The 20,467-nt window shown below is 46.6% G+C and overlaps 1 pseudogene; it reads left to right on the top strand.

Annotated features, from left to right (window-relative positions):
* Nucleotides 1-20,467, top strand: part of LOC137535433 (zinc finger protein 850-like) — a 54,859-nt pseudogene that overhangs the window by 8,870 nt on the left and 25,522 nt on the right.

Genomic DNA, 20,467 nt, shown 5'->3' on the forward strand with positions numbered 1-20,467 from the left:
ACCTAAATTTACGTATGTTTTCCGTAATTCACCAGTCTGGATACCTAAAAAATACTTTACAGAAATAAATAAAATCCTGATTCCCCTTTATCTGGTCCAATAAACTCACACGCTTATCGCTAAAAAGCTTGGAATTACCGGTAGCAGAGGAGGGCTTATCTACACCTAATTTCTTCTATCATTTTCTGGCGTCAATACTAGTTACCATCAGATGGCGGTTTTCTCGTGATGAAAACAACCCAGCTGTGGTGGTTGAAGCAGCCATTATGGGCTCGTATGAAGCTCTTTTAACCACTTCAGCCTACAGTGTTGTTCACCTTATGTATCCGAGCAACTCTGGCCTTCCATTCACTCCCCAATAACTTTATAACTACTTATCACAATGAATTGATCTATATCTTGTTTTTTTCCGCCACTAATTAGGCTTTCTTTGGGTGGTACACTTTGCTAAGAATTATTTTTTTTCTAAATCCGTTTTAACAGTAAGATTGAGAAAGAAATGGCCTCAGTTTTTGGCCATTATAGTTTGAAATGAATACATGCTACCGTAATTAAAACTCATGTGTTTTGTTTGGCCATTTGTCCCGGTTATTACACCATTTAAATGATCTCCCTATCACAATTTATGGTGCTGGTATTTTATTTAGAAATAAAGGTGCATTTTTTCAATTTGCGTCCACCACTATTTACAAGCTTATAATTTAAAAAAAAATATAATAATATACTAATAATATACTCTCTTGACATGCATATTTAAAAAGTTCAGCCCCTAGGTAACTATTTGTTTTTTTTTTTGTTTTTTTAATTGTAATTTTTTTTTTTATAAAAAATGTATTTGGGTAATTTTTGGTGTGGGAGGTAAACAGCTAATTTTGAATGTAATATAATGTAATTATTTAATAAAAAAATGTATGTGGGTGTAGTTTACTATTTGGCCACAAGATGGCCACAGTCAAAAAGTCCTGGAAGCGAATGATCACGCTTCCAGGAAGTAGAATGAGGACGGGAAGCTTGTTTTTTGCGGAAAGACCGCGGTCTCCGATAAAAGAGTCTGCGGGGGACTTAGATCGGTGAATGGGAACTATATTCCCATTCACTGATCGGGGGCTAACGGCAGGTGGCGGGAGCCCCCCCACTATGTAAAATGACATATAAAAGTCGGAACTGTCCCAATAAATGTGACTATATTTGGTCTGGATGGTGCGATAAGTACTGTAGGAATGTATTGACAGACATTTACATATATATACCAGGTGAGGTACTTTGTTACATGTTGTCTGAGGAAAACTTTTACAAAAAACTATACATAATCTCAGATTGCCGTGTACTACTACACTTACAGCACGCATGCCTGCTCAATGAGTGATTATAAGCTCTGACAGAATGATTTACTCTTCAATGAAAAGAGATATATGCTCGATAAGCTCCAGTGGGGGGATGGGATCTATCGGAAGGTATCTAGAATAATCAATATTCACAGAGACTCTTGATATTGCACAAGTTGATAATTTCAGTTATATAACCAGTGACTCCGGTTCAATGGATGAATGAAGATTCTTTATTCGATATCCGACAATAATCCATGAAATATGATACATACATGCTGAGACTGTGTGTAAGATGGATATATTCTGACGTGTATAACATGTTAAGAAAAACAAAAGTTTGCTTTCTTAAAACAGAAAGAATTTGCGATAATTCAGGTTGGAGTGAGCTTGAGATGTCTTACGAGGCATCACTGCTGAATATATGCAAATTAACCATTCTACCCTTAGAAGCTAAACACACCTCCAGAACCGCTGGAATGCAATGATGTGTCAGCTTGTTAATATGTACAGAGCCATAATAATCCAAGATGCTTACAGACTGTTTCGGATTGTTTGATCCTCATCAGTGCATGGCATGGATTAATTTGGCTCTATGCAGTAGGGCTTGTAACACCGAGAGGTACAGACTAGCCAGCAAGCTCATGGTGACCCAGAACTCATTGGAGTGTGTAAGGGACTACAATGGTCCTAAAAGCCCCCTTACTAAGATGTTAAGAAAAACAAAAGTTTGCTTATATAACATGTAACAGTGATAATGATACTTTCTTCTCTTCTTTTTCTTCGCCCCTTCATGTGTCTCTTCACATCAGGGAGCTACTATCTTTCTTTCTCCTCTTTTGTTTTTTCTAAGAATGTATTGACTTACCATTATGTTCTTGTTATGGTATGTTCAAATGTTTTGTTATGTTGTATTTTGTATGCAAAAAACAAAAATACAATTAAAACGTACCTGTTAAAAAAAAAATATCCAAAATTTGCAGCTGCTGCATTTGGTCAATTTCCAAACTGCAAAAACTGCCTCAACTTGGAATTCTCAGCAGCTCACTGACCCTCCCTGATGATAATTGCTCCTCCCCTCAGAATTCTCTAACAGGAAGTGATGATGTTTCTCTATTTGCAGGGCGGAGTCCCGGCATCAGGAACCTCTCAGAGACCCGTCTCTCTGTATCCACAGACTGCACAACGGATGATGATGTCACTGGACAAGAGTCTCCACAAGATATCCTGGTTACGCCAGATATCCCCGCAGACTCCCCTAACCTGTCTAACCCTGAGGGGCCTCATACCCAGCACAGCTCTCCCCCTGCTGGAGGGTCTCATTCCTGTTCCATGTGTGGGAAATGTTTTGTATGGAAATCAGAGCTTGTAAGACATGAGAGATCTCACACGGGTGAGAAGCTCTATTCTTGTGCTGAGTGTGGGAAATGTTTTGCACAGAAATCACATCTTATCACACATGAAAGATCTCACACTGGTGAAAAGCCTTATACATGTGCTGAGTGTGGGAAATGTTTTGGGTATAAATCAACCCTTGTGATACATGAGAAATCTCACACTGGTGAGAAGCCCTATTCTTGTTCTGAGTGTGGGAAATGTTTTATAAAGAAATCACAGCTTGTCATACATGAGAGATCTCACACTGGTGAAAAACCCTATACATGTGCTGAGTGTGGGAATTGTTTTGCACAGAAATCAAGCCTTATCTCACATGAAAGATCCCACACTGGCGAAAAGCCCTTTTCATGTGTTGCATGTGGAAAATGTTTTGCACAGAAATCTTATCTTCTCACTCATAAATTATCCCACACTGGTGAAAAGCCCTATACATGTGCTGAGTGTGGGAAATGTTTTGGGAGTAACTCAAACCTTGTCATACATGAGAGATCTCACACTGGTGTGAAGCCCTATTCATGTGCTGCATGTGGGAAATGTTTTGGGCATAAATCAATCCTCTTAAAACATGAGCGATCCCACACTGGTGAAAAGCCTTATACATGTGCTGAGTGTGGGAAATGTTTTGCACAGAAATCAAGCCTTATCTCACATGAAAGATCCCACACTGGGGAAAAGCCTTACACATGTGCTGAGTGTGGGAAATGTTTTGCACAGAAATCACATCTTCTTACGCATAAAAGATCCCATACTGGCGAAGAGCCCTATATATGTGCTGAATGTGGGAAATGTTTTGGGTGTAAAACAAATCTTGTCCAACATGAGAGATCTCACACTGGTGAGAAGCCCTATTCATGTACTGAGTGCGGGAAATGTTTTGGTCTAAAAAGAAACCTTGTCAGACATGAGAGATCTCACACAGGTGTGAAGCCCTATTCTTGTGCTGAGTGTGGGAAATGTTTTGGGAGTAAATCAGTCCTTGTAAAACACAAGCGATCTCACACTGGTGAAAAAATGTATACATGTGCTGAGTGTGGGAAATATTTTGCACAGAAATCAAGCCTTATCTCACATGAGAGATCTCACACTGGTGAAAAACCTTATACATGTGCTGAGTGTGGGAAATGTTTTGGGCGTAAATCACATCTTGTCACACATGAGAGATCTCACACTGGTAAAAAACCCTATACATGTGCTGAGTGTGGGGAATGTTTTAGGCATAAATCACACCTTGTCACACATAAGAAATCTCAGACTACGAAATCCCTATTTTCAGATGCTGAGTGTGGGAAATGTCTTGGCTAAAAGTGTTCTGATACACTTTGTCTATTTGCACAAAGAAGCATAATTGCACAGTATACCCAGAGGCTTCTTACATGATACTAGTGTATTGGTTTGTAAAGCTTTAAAGTCCCTGAAGTGAGGTGATATAGTGAGATAAATATGGGCACATATAGTGCAAAGCCTAGTTAGAACTTGCCTGTGATCACTTTTTATATTTCTCATTGGAAGGGTTAATAAACCAGGGTTAATATCGATGCAAATGAGGCAGGTTCTGCAGTTGCATGCAGCCATGGCTCTCCTGAAGAGTAAATAGAAGCCAAAACACTTTTTATATGGCTTATCAAACACTCCTGATAACAAGAGTGCTGAAAAGTGAATGATTTGTTTTTGTTGGGAGCTGACTGAGCCAGATTTTATGTCACACTGATATGGCTGCTTTGTGCAATTCAGAGTCAGAAATTAACTCCCTTAACTACTTTGGCCTCCTGGACGTACTAGCTACGCCCAGGAGGCCATGTGCGCGTCCGCGCGCTCCTGGCCGCGGATCGTTAGCCCACGAATCAGTGAATCGGGCTATGGTGCCCGATCACTGATTCCTCTCCCCCGCAGAAAAAGCGACAGCTTCTCTCAGAAGCTCCACTTTTTCTGGCTGTTGCGTCCCCCGTACGTCCCTCTAAGCGTGTGTTACGCTTAGAGTGACGTCATGTAAACAAACTCATGGCTGCCATCTTGTGGCAAAAAAGTAAAACTACAACTAAAAGTGAAAAAAAAACCTTAACACACATTTACATTATAAAAGTTCTGTTTACATCCCACCCTCCCAAAAAATACCCAAATAAAATGTTTAATATAAAAAAAAAAAACATTACAATAATAAAAAAAAAAACATGTAAATATTTACCTAAGGGTCTAAACTTTTTAAATATCAATGTAAAGATGAAATATTTCTACACTTTTTTTATTTTAAACTTGTAAATAGTGATCGATGCAAAATGGAAAAAATGCACCTTTATTTCCAAATAAAATATTGTCGCCATACATTGTGATAGGGACATCATTTTAACGGTGTAATAACCGGGATATATGGGCAAATACAATACGTGAGTTTTAATTATGGAGGCATGTATTATTTTAAAACTATAATGGCTGAAAACTGAGAAATAATGAATTTTTTCCGTTTTTCTCTTATTCTTCCTGTTAAAATGCATTTACAGTAAAGTGGCTCTTAGCAAAATGTACCACCCAAAGAAAGCCTAATTGGTGGCGGAAAAAACAATATATAGATCAGTTCATTCTGATAAGTAGTGATAAAGTTATAGGCTAATCAATGGGAGGTGAACATTGCTCGGATGCATAAAGTGAAAACGACTGAAGGCTGAAGTGGTTAAATTAAAAACAAGAAGGCGAGACTCCAAGAAAGCTCTGTATACAATTGTTATGTACCTAATGTGAGCAGCAGATGTGGGAATATTAGAAGATCCCATTTATCCAGAATGAACTGAGGAAAGGAGATTTCCCTCTCTGTAATTTTTTTCAGTCATAACAAATATGTGAACCTTTTGTTTTGTGTGTATCATTGGCTGAACTTCTACAGAGGGTTGAAACTGAATAAACGCAATGAAAATAAAGTCCAAATAAGAAATATAACCCTCTTTTCTAAATAAATAGATCCCTACTTGTGGCCCTATAGATGGCGTTTGTACCCCAGCTCTTATGGGTGCTGTTGCCGTGTAGCAGGAAGCTAGCTCAGCCAGAGGCATTGTGGGTATTTGTATTATTCTGTCAGCCTAGAGGGAAAGTATGGGGAGAATTAGCAGTGGAGGAGAGAGAATCGCTGCTTGTCACCGGAGATCTGGGCATGTGCAGAGAGATGCACCCCTCAGTCATTACATTTCATGCTGAATATCCCCCCAGCCAGGCCTCCTACAATCCCCCTATGTGTAGGGTAGGGAGGGGACCCTCGTACCACTTCTGTGTAGCAATGCAGACCTCCAGCACCGCTTGTTCCCAGATATCACATATATACCAATCTAAGGGTCTGTAATTTGATATAGCAGCAGCTTGGGAGTCTCCTCCTTACCCTCAAAATGTGGAACTTTTGAAGTATAGGGGTGATGGGCAAACTCCAATGCCTCTGATTCTCAACAGAAGCGTATAGCCCAATACCACCTAGTACTTTGTATATTTATTTCTGATTATATTTTCAACATTATATATGTAATACTATATATGATTGCTCAGTAGTTTGGTTATTGATTTGATACTGACACCAAATAGATTGACAAATGTAATTCTACAACTGGCGGGGCCCTTGCCAACTGTCACATCTGTCAAATGTTTGTTTACTTCAAACGTCTCAACACATATTACATCCCCTGCTATAGAAGTCATTATAATTTATTATAATCATTCTCACTTCTATAAACCAATGTTTATATAGCACTCACATTGCCAATCACTCGCATATTTCCAAGGCTTAGGATATTCACTTTCTCCCTTTACTCGACCTTGCTGAGAATTTCTTAATTTTAAATGTTCTAACAATTTGGTATGTGATGCAAGTACTGTTTTTGTATACCAAATAATAAGGGCTTGTGTACACCGAGGGCATTTTGCTTTTGTTTGTTTTTTTAGCTCTGTCGATTTTTAAAAATGCCCTGAAATCGCTAGTGCACCGATTCCTTATGGGACAGTTCATATTGGTGTGTTTCGCCGCTTTCCGCTCAGCAAAGCGCTGCATGTACCATTTTCAAGGCAATTTTGCTACAATGGAAGGTTTAGGAAAAGCACAAAATGCTCACAAATTGCTTTATCCGGCGATTGCGGTCGCGCTTTTATGAATAAATACATTGTACTTCCGGGTGAAAGAGTTCACTTCCTGACTGACGTCAGGAGGTGAAAAAACGGAATTGCTCTACAAAAGCGCTTTGTACAAAATCGTAGCGCGCAGTGGAGTGCCGGGAGGGGGAAATGTGCAAAAAATCGAAAATCTCAGGAGTCAGTGATTTTGATTTTGGATGTGAACAGAGCCTTACAGGATGCAAGAGTATGTTTCCTGCTGCTGTAGTAACAAGTGTGTTTCCCCTGTTCTCTCCCCCTCCCTTACAGGATGCAAGAGTATGTATCCTGCTGCTGTAGTAACAAGTGGTTTCCCCTGTTCTCTCCCCCTCCCTTACAGGATGCAAGAGTATGTTTCCTGCTGCTGTAGTAACAAGTGTGTTTCCCCTGTTCTCTTCCCCTCCCTTACAGGATGCAAGAGCATGTTTCCTGCTGCTGTAGTAACAAGTGGTTTCCCCCATTCTCTCCCCCTCCCTTACAGGATGCAAGAGTATGTATCCTGCTGCTGTAGTAACAAGTGGTTTCCCCTGTTCTCTCCCCCTCCCTTACAGGATGCAAGAGTATGTTTCCTGCTGCTGTAGTAACAAGTGTGTTTCCCCTGTTCTCTCCCCCTCCCTTACAGGATGCAAGAGTATGTTTCCTGCTGCTGTAGTAACAAGTGTGTTTCCCCTGTTCTCTCCCCCTCCCTTACAGGATGCAAGAGTATGTTTCCTGCTGCTGTAGTAACAAGTGGTTTTCCCCTGTTCTCTCCCCCTCCCTTACAGGATGCCAGAGTATGTTTCCTGCTGCTGTAGTAACAAGTGGTTTCCCCTGTTCTCTCCCCCTCCCTTACAGGATGCAAGAGTGTGTTTCCCCTGTTCTCTCCCCCTCCCTTACAGGATGCAAGAGTATGTTTCCTGCTGCTGTAGTAACAAGTGGTTTTCCCTGTTCTCTCCCCCTCCCTTACAGGATGCAAGAGTATGTTTCCTGCTGCTGTAGTAACAAGTGGTTTCCCCTGTTCTCTCCCCCTCCCTTACAGGATGCAAGAGTATGTTTCCTGCTGCTGTAGTAACAAGTGTGTTTCCCCTGTTCTCTCCCCCTCCCTTACAGGATGCAAGAGTATGTTTCCTGCTGCTGTAGTAACAAGTGTGTTTCCCCTGTTCTCTCCCCCTCCCTTACAGGATGCAAGAGTATGTTTCCTGCTGCTGTAGTAACAAGTGGTTTCCCCTGTTCTCTCCCCCTCCCTTACAGGATGCAAGAGTATGTTTCCTGCTGCTGTAGTAACAAGTGTGTTTCCCCTGTTCTCTCCCCCTCCCTTACAGGATGCAAGAGTATGTTTCCTGCTGCTGTAGTAACAAGTGTGTTTCCCCTGTTCTCTCCCTCTCCCTTACAGGATGCAAGAGTATGTTTCCTGCTGCTGTAGTAACAAGTGTGTTTCCCCTGTTCTCTCCCCCTCCCTTACAGGATGCAAGAGTATGTTTCCTGCTGCTGTAGTAACAAGTGTGTTTCCCCTGTTCTCTCCCCCTCCCTTACAGGATGCAAGAGTATGTTTCCTGCTGCTGTAGTAACAAGTGAGTTTCCCCTGTTCTCTCCCCCTCCCTTACAGGATGCAAGAGTATGTTTCCTGCTGCTGTAGTAACAAGTGTGTTTCCCCTGTTCTCTCCCCCTCCCTTACAGGATGCAATAGTATGTTTCCTGCTGCTGTAGTAACAAGTGTTTTTCCCCTATTCTCTTCATTGGTTTTCTTGAATTATTTCAAAAATGTAACTTAAAATATTAACAATCATATTCTACCTTCTTTCTGATAATGACATGTAATCTCTTCTGCCTGTAATTCAACTATTAAAGAGATCCCGAGGTGGGGTTCTGACAACGAAATCCCCATAGAGAGGCTGGGTCTGCCTATACATCCCAGCCTCTGTTGCTATCCAGATGCCCCCTAAGCCCCCCCTGCGCTCTGCGAGACCCCATAAATCACAGCCGCGCTGCCGACATGCAGCGTGTCACATCGGGCTGTGTTTTCTTCTGTAATGCCAGTCTTGCCGCTCCCCCGCCTCCTGCATAGCTCCGGTCCCCGCCCATGTCCCTTCCCTCCCCACTGTTTGGAGGGAAGGGACACGGGCGAGGACCGGAGCTATGCAGGAGGCGGGGGGGAGCGCCGACACTGACAGTACTAGGTAAACACAGCCCGCACAGCGCAGCTGTGATTTATGGGCTCTCGCAGAGCACAGGGGGGGCTTAGGGGGGATCTGGATAACAACAGAGGCTGGGCTCTATAGGCAGACCCAGCCTCTGTATGCAGATTTCGTTGTCTGAAACCCACCTCGGATTCTCTTTAAGATAGACTTAACAATAGACCTTAGCTGCTAAATATTTCCGTTTTTTTACCCATTTTATGAAAATGTATTAATTTGTATAATACATATTGTAAAGAGAAACTGTTAACTTTTGTTTGAACTTATTGCATTTATGTATTTGTCTCTTCAATATACTGTAACTCCTCCATACAACCTTTATGAATGAACTCAAGGAAAAAAAAAAACTTTGAATCACTTCCTAACTGGACCTTACTTAAGGTGGACCTGAACTCTTGCACAAGACTTAAGGAAAACATAGAAAAATGCGCCCTGTATGTATTTAGAGAGTTTAGCCTGTCTAATGCCCCCTTATTTGTGTCTAATCACAAGTTGTAATTTGATCTCTCCCCATGTCACCTGACTGCCATTTTTAGGTAAGGCAGATAAGCTCATTTGAAAGCACAGGATGGTAATATGTCTGCTTCCATGAAAGCAGGAAGGAGAAACAGCGCAGATTTATGTTCGGATTTGTAACCGCTGTAACAAAGAAATGTTTTCCTTTCAAGGTTATTATGCTGTTGCATGTATTTTAGCGCAGAGATGAAGTTCTGAGTTCAGGTCCGCTGTAACAGCAAACCTTCTTTGTTCCTTATGTGTAATTATATCACTGTGTAAGTTAACTCTTTCATTTCTTACAATAAACAAACCTTTAAATATGACGACAAAACTGACAGTCTCTTCTTAAATAAGCAAACCAATAACCTTGGGCTGAAAATGTAAACGTGATGATAAATCTGACCTTTCAATGTCATTACTTTTTCATCCATAGTAAAATTATTATAAATATTAGCTGAAATAATAACAATGCACATCACTAATTGGAATTCCTAACATTGTTACAGGTATTGAAATGTTCTCCCTTCCAGCTATTGCTATAATTGTGGTGTAAATACATTCATCTTGATGGTATTCATGTCATTTATTTGCCCTCAGATCAGTATGATTTAATGTATGATTTCCAAAAAGGATGTCCCGCTACACCAGTTGGCAGGTACAAAACTCCAAGTCTTCATTTAGAACATCAATTGGCACACAGGAAAAAGCTCACATGTATCGGAGCTCTGCTTGGCTCCTTAACCTTAGCTATGATTAATAAAGCTATGTATTATTAACCACTTGATGACCCAGCCTTTACCCCCCCTTAAGGACCAGCGCTGATTTCGCTGATCTGTGCTGGGTGGGCTCTACAGCCCCCAGCACAGATCAAACACCAGGCAGAGCGACCAGATCGCCCTCCTTTTTTCCCCACTAGGGGGATGATGTGCTGGGGGGGTCTGATCGCTCCTGCCTGCGTGTGGCTGGCGGGGGGGACCTCAAAGCCCCCTCCGCCGCAGGATTCCCCCTCTCCTCCCTCCCTTCCCTGGAGATCGGAGGCTGCACAGGAACGGATCTGTCCTGTGCAGCCTTCTAACAGGCTCCTGCCTGTCATGTGACAGCGATCCCCGGCCGCTGATTGGCCGGGGATCGCTGATCTGGTACAACGCTGCTACTGTTAGCAGCGTTGTACAAATGTAAACAAAGCGGATTATTTCCGCTTGTGTTTACATTTAGCCTGCGAGCCGCGATCGGCGGCCCGCAGGCTAGTCACAGAGCCCTCCGCCGTGAATTGACAGGATGCAGCCGCTCGCGCGAGCGGCTGTTTCCTGATTAATTAGCCTGCAGCCGGCGACGCAGATGTGCGTCCCTGGTCCTGCAGCTGCCACTTTGCCGATGCGCATTATGAGTGCGCGGTCGGCAAGTGGTTAAGGAGCTAAGCAGAGCTCTGACACGTGAGCTGTTTCCTGTGAGTTAATTGATGTTCTAAATAAAGACTTGGAGTTTTTTACCCTGCCAACTGGTGTAGCGGGACATCCTTTTTGGAAATCTGGCTTTGAGATGTTTTGGATCCCTGGCTGTCAGCTTGATTTGCAGTGGTGGTTGCAGCGGCTCTACCTCCTACCGATGATTTAATGTATACCTGTATTTTTTAAATATATTATTATGCTAGGTATGAGACGTATATACTGAGGCTCAGATAACTCGTAGTCAAAAACGTAAGCTAGGGTCATACACGTGAGATCAGATGGCTGCTGTAAAGAAACACGGAAGAGCCGCCGCTAGAAGTCAGCGGGAGGCGGCTCTTTCCGCGCATGGCGTGGCGGAACGCGGAAAAACCGCCGCGTTGGATGCGGCGGTTAGCGCGCATGGATCTGCCACAGACACACTGACCCAGCGCGGGGAGGCCGCCGCCGGTACTGAGGGCGGTGCGACCAACCCCGCGCACAACCCAGCGGGCACATTGCACTACAGTACTGGTGTGGCTGGAACTGATAGTCCACCAAGATTCAGAGTGACGCGCGCGCAGAGTCAGAGCTTATATGACAGCCAGAAGTGAGTCAGCTGACCAGGCTGGTCAGCTGACATTTTCAACACCTCTCATTGGTCCAGCACTTAGGGAGGGGCCTGAAGAGTGTTCTGGTTGCTGGTTGTCTGGGTTGCTGGTTGTCTGGCTGTTCAGTTGCTGGTTGTCTGGGTTGCTGGTTGTCTGGCTGTTCAGTTGCTGGTTGTCTGGCGTTGCGATCACTACGTGGTAGCACGCAGACCTGAGTCAGATCCGAAAGTGTGCCGGGACCAGCTGGAGCTGTAATCCTACACTTAGCTAGATTCTGTTGATAGCTTAAAGTACTAGTTTGATTGTGATTATCTGTTATGACTTTCTGCCTTGCCTGACTATTCTTGTGAACTCTGATCCTGTACCTCGATATTTCTGATACTCTGTTGCCGAACCCCGGCTCGCCTTTAGACTCTGCATCTGCCTCCTGATTTTGTACCTCGATATATCTGATACCCTGTTGCCGAACTCTGCCTGTACTTTAGACTCCGCCTCTGCCTTCTGAATCTGTACCTTGTCTGTCCGTGTGTGTACGACCTGGATTGTCCGACCTCGAGAACCGACCTTATTGTTAGAGGCGGTTCCCAGTTCTGGTAGTAACACTTCCTTCTGAGTGTCACTCTCGGATTGTCCTTCCTACTTTCAGCCTGACTCCTCCTCCCGGGAGAGTTCTGGTCCACGGAAGGAAGTAGTGCAGTACTCATAACTGTACTGAGGCTTAGTCCTCTAGTATCACTGTTGCACCAAACACGCCTACTCTACTCAGGTGTCCAGAGGTTAGCTTGTATATCTGATTATCGGTGATACTGCAGATCATCAATAATCGGGTATATATCTGTATTCCCAGTGATACTGCAGATCACCGGTAATCAGATCCTCTCTGTGTTACACCGATCGTTACAGAACGCCAGACCAAAAAAGACAGATGGACGCACGCGCTGACCCTCTGGGTGTGCTTGCCACTTCGGTGGATAACATCCATCAAGCACTGGGCCAGCACAAAGCATTAATTGATGCCCTATCAGGCTCTGTGCGAACCCTTCAGACGTTAGTTGATGAGGTGCGATCCCCTCCTAGTGATGACATACGTATGCCCGTACCTGAAAAATTTTCCTGCCACAAGTCTGACATCCGGAATTTTAAGAGTAGAGTGTTATCATATTTCAAGTTGAGACCCCGATCCTCGGGGACTGAGACCCAACGGGTCATATTTATTAAAACCTTGCTATCTGGTGACTCCCAGACTTGGGCGTACAATTTGCCTGCCGGTGACTTAGCCTTTACCTCTGTGGAGGAATTCTTTAAAGCCATGGCAGTAATTTACGACGACCCAGACCTTGCCTCGACTTCTAAGCGGAAGCTCAAGCTTTTGCGTCAGGGCAAAGGTCCGGTCGAAGATTATGCGGCTGAATTTAGAAGGTGGTCAGTTACAGCTAGGTGGGACACTTATGCCCTGTTGGATTGCTTTCTGTCAGGCCTATCTGATGAGGTCTCCGATCTGATGCTGAGTCAGCCCGAGCCCAGAACAATCGATGAGGCCATTTCATCGGCCATTCGCATCGATCGCAGGTTGCGTTATCAGAGACAGACCAGGGGCAGCCATCGTGTCAGGGTAACATCTTACACCGCACCTCCCGCTGCACCTCCAGTGTCTCCCTCGCCTCCAGTCTCATCCTCTCCGGTCTTGCCTCCACCTGAGCCAATGCAGATTGGTCGGTCAAGACTGACCCAGGTGGAGCGAAGACGGAGAATGACTGAGAAACTGTGTCTGTACTGTGCGGAGGGAGGGCATAGAGTACAAAACTGTTCTAATAAGCCGGGAAACGCTACCGCCTAGGAGTTGTAAGGGGTAACACCCTAGGCGCTCAACTCATACCCCTAAAAGAGAATCGGTTGCTTCTTCCCTGTACGATTACATGGGGGGACCAATCTGAAACCACTGAGGCCTTTGTTGATTCAGGCTCAGCGGCTAACTTCATGAATCACGAGTTTGCAGAGAGATTGGGTATTCCACTTACACCAGTAAAACCACCTATCCAGGTTACGGCAGTGGACGACTCCCCGCTGCAAAGGGATCGTCCTCTGTCTCAGACACCAGAGGTGGAGGTCACTATTGGGTTACTGCATGGAGAAAGACTGAGGTTTTTTGTGTTGCACATGGCCACCTCCACAATTGTCTTAGGCATGCCCTGGTTACATCTCCACTCACCACAGATCGATTGGGCTGCGGGGCAATTAACTAGTTGGTCAGATTTCTGTTCTCGGCAATGTTTAGGGAAAGTGACATTGGGTCAGACCAAGATTCATGTGGCAGGAGCTCCCGAGCAATACTCTGAATATGCTGATGTATTTTGTCCCAAGGCTGCTGATAAGTTACCTCCTCATCGCCCTTTCGATTGCCCCATTGATCTCCGTTCTGGTTGTATGCCCCCTAGAGGTCATCTATACAATTTGTCTGGTCCAGAAAAAGTGGCTATGCAGGAGTACATCCGTGACAATTTAGCCAAGGGGTTCATTCGCCCTTCTCGGTCGCCTGCGGGGACCGGTTTCTTTTTTGTTAAGAAAAAAGACGGAGGTCTTCGACCTTGCATCGATTACCGTGGTCTGAACAAAATCACTGTGAAGAATCGCTATCCGTTACCCTTGATAGACGATTTATTCACGCAGGTCACAAGCGCTAAGATCTTCTCGAAGTTGGATCTGAGGGGTGCATACAACCTGGTCCGCATTAGAAAGGGCGATGAGTGGAAGATGGCCTTTAACACACCCGACGGGCATTACGAGTACTTAGTGATGCCCTTCGGGTTGTGTAATGTGCCGGCCGTCTTCCAAGAATTTATCAATGAGGTATTCAGAGAGGTGTTGGGGAGATTTGTTCTGGTATACCTCGATGATATACTAATCTACTCTAACAACCTCTCTGAACACAGGATCCATGTTAAATTTGTGCTGAACAAACTGAGACAGAATATGCTTTATGCCAAGTTGGAGAAGTGTATTTTTGAGGTGACATCCGTCACGTTTTTGGGGTATGTGATTTCCACCTCAGGTCTGTCAATGGATCCTGCTAAAGTCACGGCTGTCCTGGAGTGGCCGCAGCCAGTGGGGCTGAAAGCCCTCCAGAGATTTTTGGGTTTTGCGAATTACTATAGAAGGTTCATAAAGGGGTACTCTAAAATCATTGCACCCCTTACCAGTCTACAAAAAAGGGAGCAGATACCTATCACCTCCAATCTGAAAAAGTTGTTTTGTTCAGCACCCATTTTGAGACACGTGGATACGTCTTACCCCTTTATTGTAGAGGTTGACGCCTCAGAGGTTGGGGTAGGGGCTGTGTTGTCTCAACGTTCAGGGTTACAGGGCAGATTGCACCCATGTGCCTATTTTTCTCGTAGGTTCTCTCCGGCAGAGAGAAACTACGACATAGGCAACAGAGAGCTCCTGGCCATCAAATTGGCCTTTGAAGAATGGCGTCATTGGTTGGAAGGAGCAGAACATACCATTACGGTTTACACTGATCACAAAAAATTGGAATACATCGAGGGGGCTAAGAGACTAAGCCCCCGTCAGGCTCGATGGTCCTTATTCTTTACGAGGTTCAGGTTTATAATCACGTACACTCCTGGTAGCAAAAACATTACGGCGGACGCCCTGTCCAGATGTTTTGAGCCGGAGACAGCACAAGCCCCTGCTCCTGAGTCCATCGTCCCGCAGAGGTTAGTGTTGGCAGCAACAGAAACCTGGGAGGATTGGACAGAGGTCTTAAGTCCCTTTCAGCAGGATGTTCCTGAGGGAAAACCTGAGGGGGTTCTGTTTATTCCGCTGCCATTCCGTCTGCAGATCCTGCAGATGTTCCACGCCCATAAGAATGCTGGTCACCCTGGAGTTTCCAGAACACAGGATCTGGTTGCCAGGTGTGCTTGGTGGCCTTCCTTGGCATCAGACTGTAGGGAGTATGTCAAGGAATGTGCGGTATGTGCTAAAAGTAAGCCCTCCCGGCTGGCACCTGTGGGAAGGTTACAGCCTTTGCCCACCCCGAGTGAACCGTGGACCCACCTGTCCATGGATTTTGTGGGGGAACTTCCCAAGTTGGAAGGCATGTCGGTCATATGGGTGGTGGTCGACCGCTTTAGCAAAATGGCCCATTTTGTGCCCCTAAAAGGACTCCCCTCGGCTCAGGAACTGGCCGATTTGTTCATCATCCACATTTTCCGGTTGCATGGCATTCCGGAAAACATCGTGTCAGATCGGGGAGTCCAATTTGTGTCTGGGTTTTGGAGGGCATTTTGTCATCAAATGGGCATGGAGCTGTCGTTTTTGTCGGGCTACCACCCACAGACCAATGGTCAAACGGAGAGGGTCAATCAGTCATTGGAACAGTTTTTAAGGTGCTATGTTGCTGAGGCGCAGAACGATTGGGTCAAGTTTTTACCATTCGCAGAATTTGCGCACAATAACTTGAAAAGTTCCTCCTCGGGATTCTCTCCGTTTCAGGTAGTGACAGGAAGGTTGCCTCCTTTACCAGTGGCCTCCACTCCGTTTCCTGCATTGGAGATCTGGCAGAGGTCACTTAGGGACAATTGGGGAATTGTTAAGAATAATTTGGAGAAGGCGTTTCAAAGTCAAAAAGGTCAAGCTGACAAGAAACGTTCCTTGGAGTGGAAGTTTCAGCCAGGGGACTTAGTCTGGGTGTCCACACGTCACTTGACCCTGAAGCAGCCATCAGCCAAACTGGGCCCCAGGTTTGTAGGTCCGTTTTCTGTGACTAAGAAAATCAACAACGTCACTTATGCCATAGATCTTCCGGCCAGCATGCGGGGCGTAAGATCTTTTCACGTGTCCCTGCTTAAGCCTGCAGTTCATGTGGGTCCTACTCCTCCTGTGATGGTAGATAACCAACCTGAGTACGAAGTAGAGAAAATTTTAGACTCACGCATTGTACAGAACTCAGTACAGTATCTGGTGCATTGGAAAGGCTTGTCTAAAGGATAGATAGATATTGCAAACACTGCATGTATATCAGAGCAACTAGACCAATAAACATGCAAATTAATCAAAGTGTCAGAATGCCCAGCACCAGTGTACTGATTGCTATCACGGGCAGTGAGTGAAAGTGAGCCAGGGGTTTATATCCTGCAATCCCCGCCCAGGACCGGCCCAACCCAGAACAACCAATAGGAGTGTCAGCTGACAGCATGTAGTGCTGTCAGTTCTTCTTTACTACCAGCACAGGCCACACCCACCACCTCCTGTACTACCAGCTCTACCAGCACCAGGCCACAACCACCCCCTCCTCTACTACCAGCACCAGGCCACACACCTCCTCTAATACCAGCTCTACCAGCACCAGGCCACACCCACCACCTCCTCCTTTACTGCCAGCACAAGGCCACACCCACCACTTCCTTTACTACCATCGCAAGGCCACACCCACCACCTCCTGTACTACCAGCAGCACGCCACACCCACCACTGCCTCCTCTTCTACCAGCACCAAGCCACACCCACCACCTCCTCTACCAGTGGCGTAGCTAGGGTGTTTGATACCCGGTGCAGATAGTTTAACGACACCGCCCCCCCCCCCCCCACAAAAAAAGCGAAGCGTGCAGCGGCAAAAAAATGGATGTGGACATGACATCACAAGGGTGGGGGTAACTGTAATGTAACTGTAACAGTAAGGCAGTGGGCTAATATAGGTAGCCAGAATAGTTGCCCCCAGCATAGGTTAGATAGGTAGGTGCCCCCAGTAGTATAGGTTAGTTAGGTAGTTTCCACCAGTATAGGCTAGCTATGTAGATGGCCCCAATACAGGTTAGATAGGTAGGTGCCCCAGAATAGATTACATAGGTGGCTGCCACCAGTATAGGTTACATAGGTAGGTTCCCCCAGTATAGGTTAGATAGGTAGCTGCTCCCCAGTATAGGTTAGATAGGTAGCTGCCCCCAAGTATAGGTTAGATTAGGTAGCAGCCCCCCAGTATAGGTTAGATAGGTAGCTGCCCCCCAGTATAGGTTAGATAGGTAACTGCCCCCCTGTATAGGTCAGATTAGCTAGGTGCCCCCCAGTATAGGTTAGATTAGCTAGGTGCCCCCAGTATAGGTTAGATTAGGTAGGTGCTCCCAGTATAGGTTAGATTAGGTAGCAGCCCCCCAGTATAGGTTAGATAGGTAGCTGCCCCCCAGTATAGGTTAGATAGGTAACTGCCCCCCTGTATAGGTTAGATTAGCTAGGTGCCCCCCAGTATAGGTTAGATTAGCTAGGTGTCCCCCAGTATAGGTTAAATTAGGTAGGTGCCTCCCAGTATAGGTTAGATTAGGTAGGTGCCCCCCAGTATAGGTTAGATTAGCTAGGTGCCCCCCAGTATAGGTTAGATAGGTAGCTGCCCCCCAGTATAGGTTACATCACACAGACAGACAGACCACCGACATCACACACACACCACCGACATCACACACACACACACACATGTTAGTTAGGTAGTTGCCACCAGTATAGGCTAGCTAGGTAGATGCCCCCAATACAGGTTAGATAGGTAGGTGCCCCAGTATAGATTACATAGGTAGCTGCCCCCCAGGATAGGTTAGATAGGTAACTGCCCCCCAGTATAGGTTAGATAGGTAGGTGCCCCCAGTATAGGTTAGATAGGTAGTTGCCCCCCAGTATAGGTTAGATTAGGTAGGTGCCCCCAGTATAGGTTAGATAGGTAGCTGCCCCCCAGTATAGGTTAGATAGGTAACTGCCCCCCAGTATAGGTTAGATAGGTAGTTGCCCCCCAGTATAGGTTAGATTAGGTAGCTGCCCCCCAGTATAGGTTAGATAGGTAGCTGCCCCCCAGTATAGGTTAGATAGGTAGCTGCCCCCCAGGATAGGTTAGATAGGTAACTGCCCCCCAGTATAGGTTAGATTAGGTAGGTGCCCCCAGTATAGGTTACATCACACACACACACTTCAGTGTGGCTCGCTCCTTTCCTGGATGCAGGGAGCCATGCTGCAGAAATATCACTCGCATGCACATACAAACACACACAGACCGACCACTGACACACATCACTCACACATCACTCACTTCAGTGTGGCTCGCTCCTTTCCTGGATGCAGGGAGCCATGCTGCGGATGGTGGGCGGGTGAACGGCTTCCACATCCACGTTTGCAGGGGGCGGAGCTACTCAAGCTCACTCCAGCCCCCTGCCTTTTCAATACAATTACACGCCAGTTCCAGGCGCTCGTGATTGGGCAGGGGGCGGTGTTGCTGAGCTGACAGCTGACAGCTCAGCCTGCACTTTCATTATAACATGCAGCGAGTGCCACCCAGAAGCTGGCGACTGGCGTGTAGAGCACTCGGCGGCCATGTTTGTTCGGGGCACTGAGCATGGGCGCCCCAAAGTTCAAGTCCCGGGCACCCCACAAAGAGAACCGGGGCACGGGCCAGCACACCCCCTCTAGGGCGGCTGGGGTCACCCCACCTGGTGCGGGTCGCACCCCCCGCACCCCCGTCACAACGCTAGTGTTCTCTGCTACCAGCTCTATCAGCACCAGATCACACCTAACAAACCCAGCTCTACTAGCACCAGGCCACACCCAACACCTCCTGTACTACCAGCTCTACCAGCACTAGGCCACAGCCACCACCTCCTCCTCTACTACCAGCTCTACCAGCACCAAACCACACCCACCAACCCCTCCTCTGCTACCAGCACCAAGCCACACCCACCACCTCCTTCTCTACTACCAGCTCTATCAGCACCAGATCACACCTACCAAACCCAGCTCTACTAGCACCAGGCCACACCCAACACCTCCTGTACTACCAGCTCTACCAGCACTAGGCCGCAGCCACCACCTCCTCCTCTACTACCAGCTCTACCAGCACCAAACCACACCCACCAACCCCTCCTCTGCTACCAGCACCAAGCCACACCCACCACCTCCTTCTCTACTACCAGCTCTATCAGCACCAGATCACACCTACCAAACTCAGCTCTACTAGCACCAGGCCACACCCAACACCTCCTGTACTACCAGCTCTACCAGCACTAGGCCGCAGCCACCACCTCCTCCTCCTCTACTACCAGCTCTACCAGCACCAAACCACACCCACCAACCCCTCCTCTGCTACCAGCACCAAGCCACACCCACCACCTCCTTCTCTACTACCAGCTCTATCAGCACCAGATCACACCTACCAAACCCAGCTCTACTAGCACCAAGCCACACCCAACACCTCCTGTACTACCAGCTCTACCAGCACTAGGCCACAGCCACCACCTCCTCCTCTACTACCAGGTCTACCAGCACCAAACCACACCCACCAACCCCTCCTCTGCTACCAGCACCAAGCCACACCCACCACCTCCTTCTCTACTACCAGCTCTATCAGCACCAGATCACACCTACCAAACCCAGCTCTACTAGCACCAGGCCACACCCAACACCTCCTGTACTACCAGCTCTACCAGCACTAGGCCGCAGCCACCACCTCCTCCTCTACTACCAGCTCTACCAGCACCAAACCACACCCACCAACCCCTCCTCTGCTACCAGCACCAAGCCACACCCACCACCTCCTTCTCTACTACCAGCTCTATCAGCACCAGATCACACCTACCAAACCCAGCTCTACTAGCACCAAGCCACACCCAACACCTCCTGTACTACCAGCTCTACCAGCACTAGGCCACAGCCACCACCTCCTCCTCTACTACCAGGTCTACCAGCACCAAACCACACCCGCTAACCCCTCCTCTGCTACCAGCACCAGGCCACACCCACCACCAGCTCTACCAGCACCAGGCCACACCCACCACCTCCTCCTCTACTACGGGCTCTACCAGCACCAGGCCACACCCACCACCTCCTCCTCTACTACCAGCTCTACCAGCACCAGGCCACACCAACCACCTCCTCCTCTACCACCAGCTC

The sequence above is a fragment of the Hyperolius riggenbachi genome, chromosome 10 (genome assembly GCF_040937935.1).
Source record: "Hyperolius riggenbachi isolate aHypRig1 chromosome 10, aHypRig1.pri, whole genome shotgun sequence".
In the NCBI taxonomy this organism is placed as follows: Eukaryota; Metazoa; Chordata; class Amphibia; order Anura; family Hyperoliidae; genus Hyperolius; species Hyperolius riggenbachi.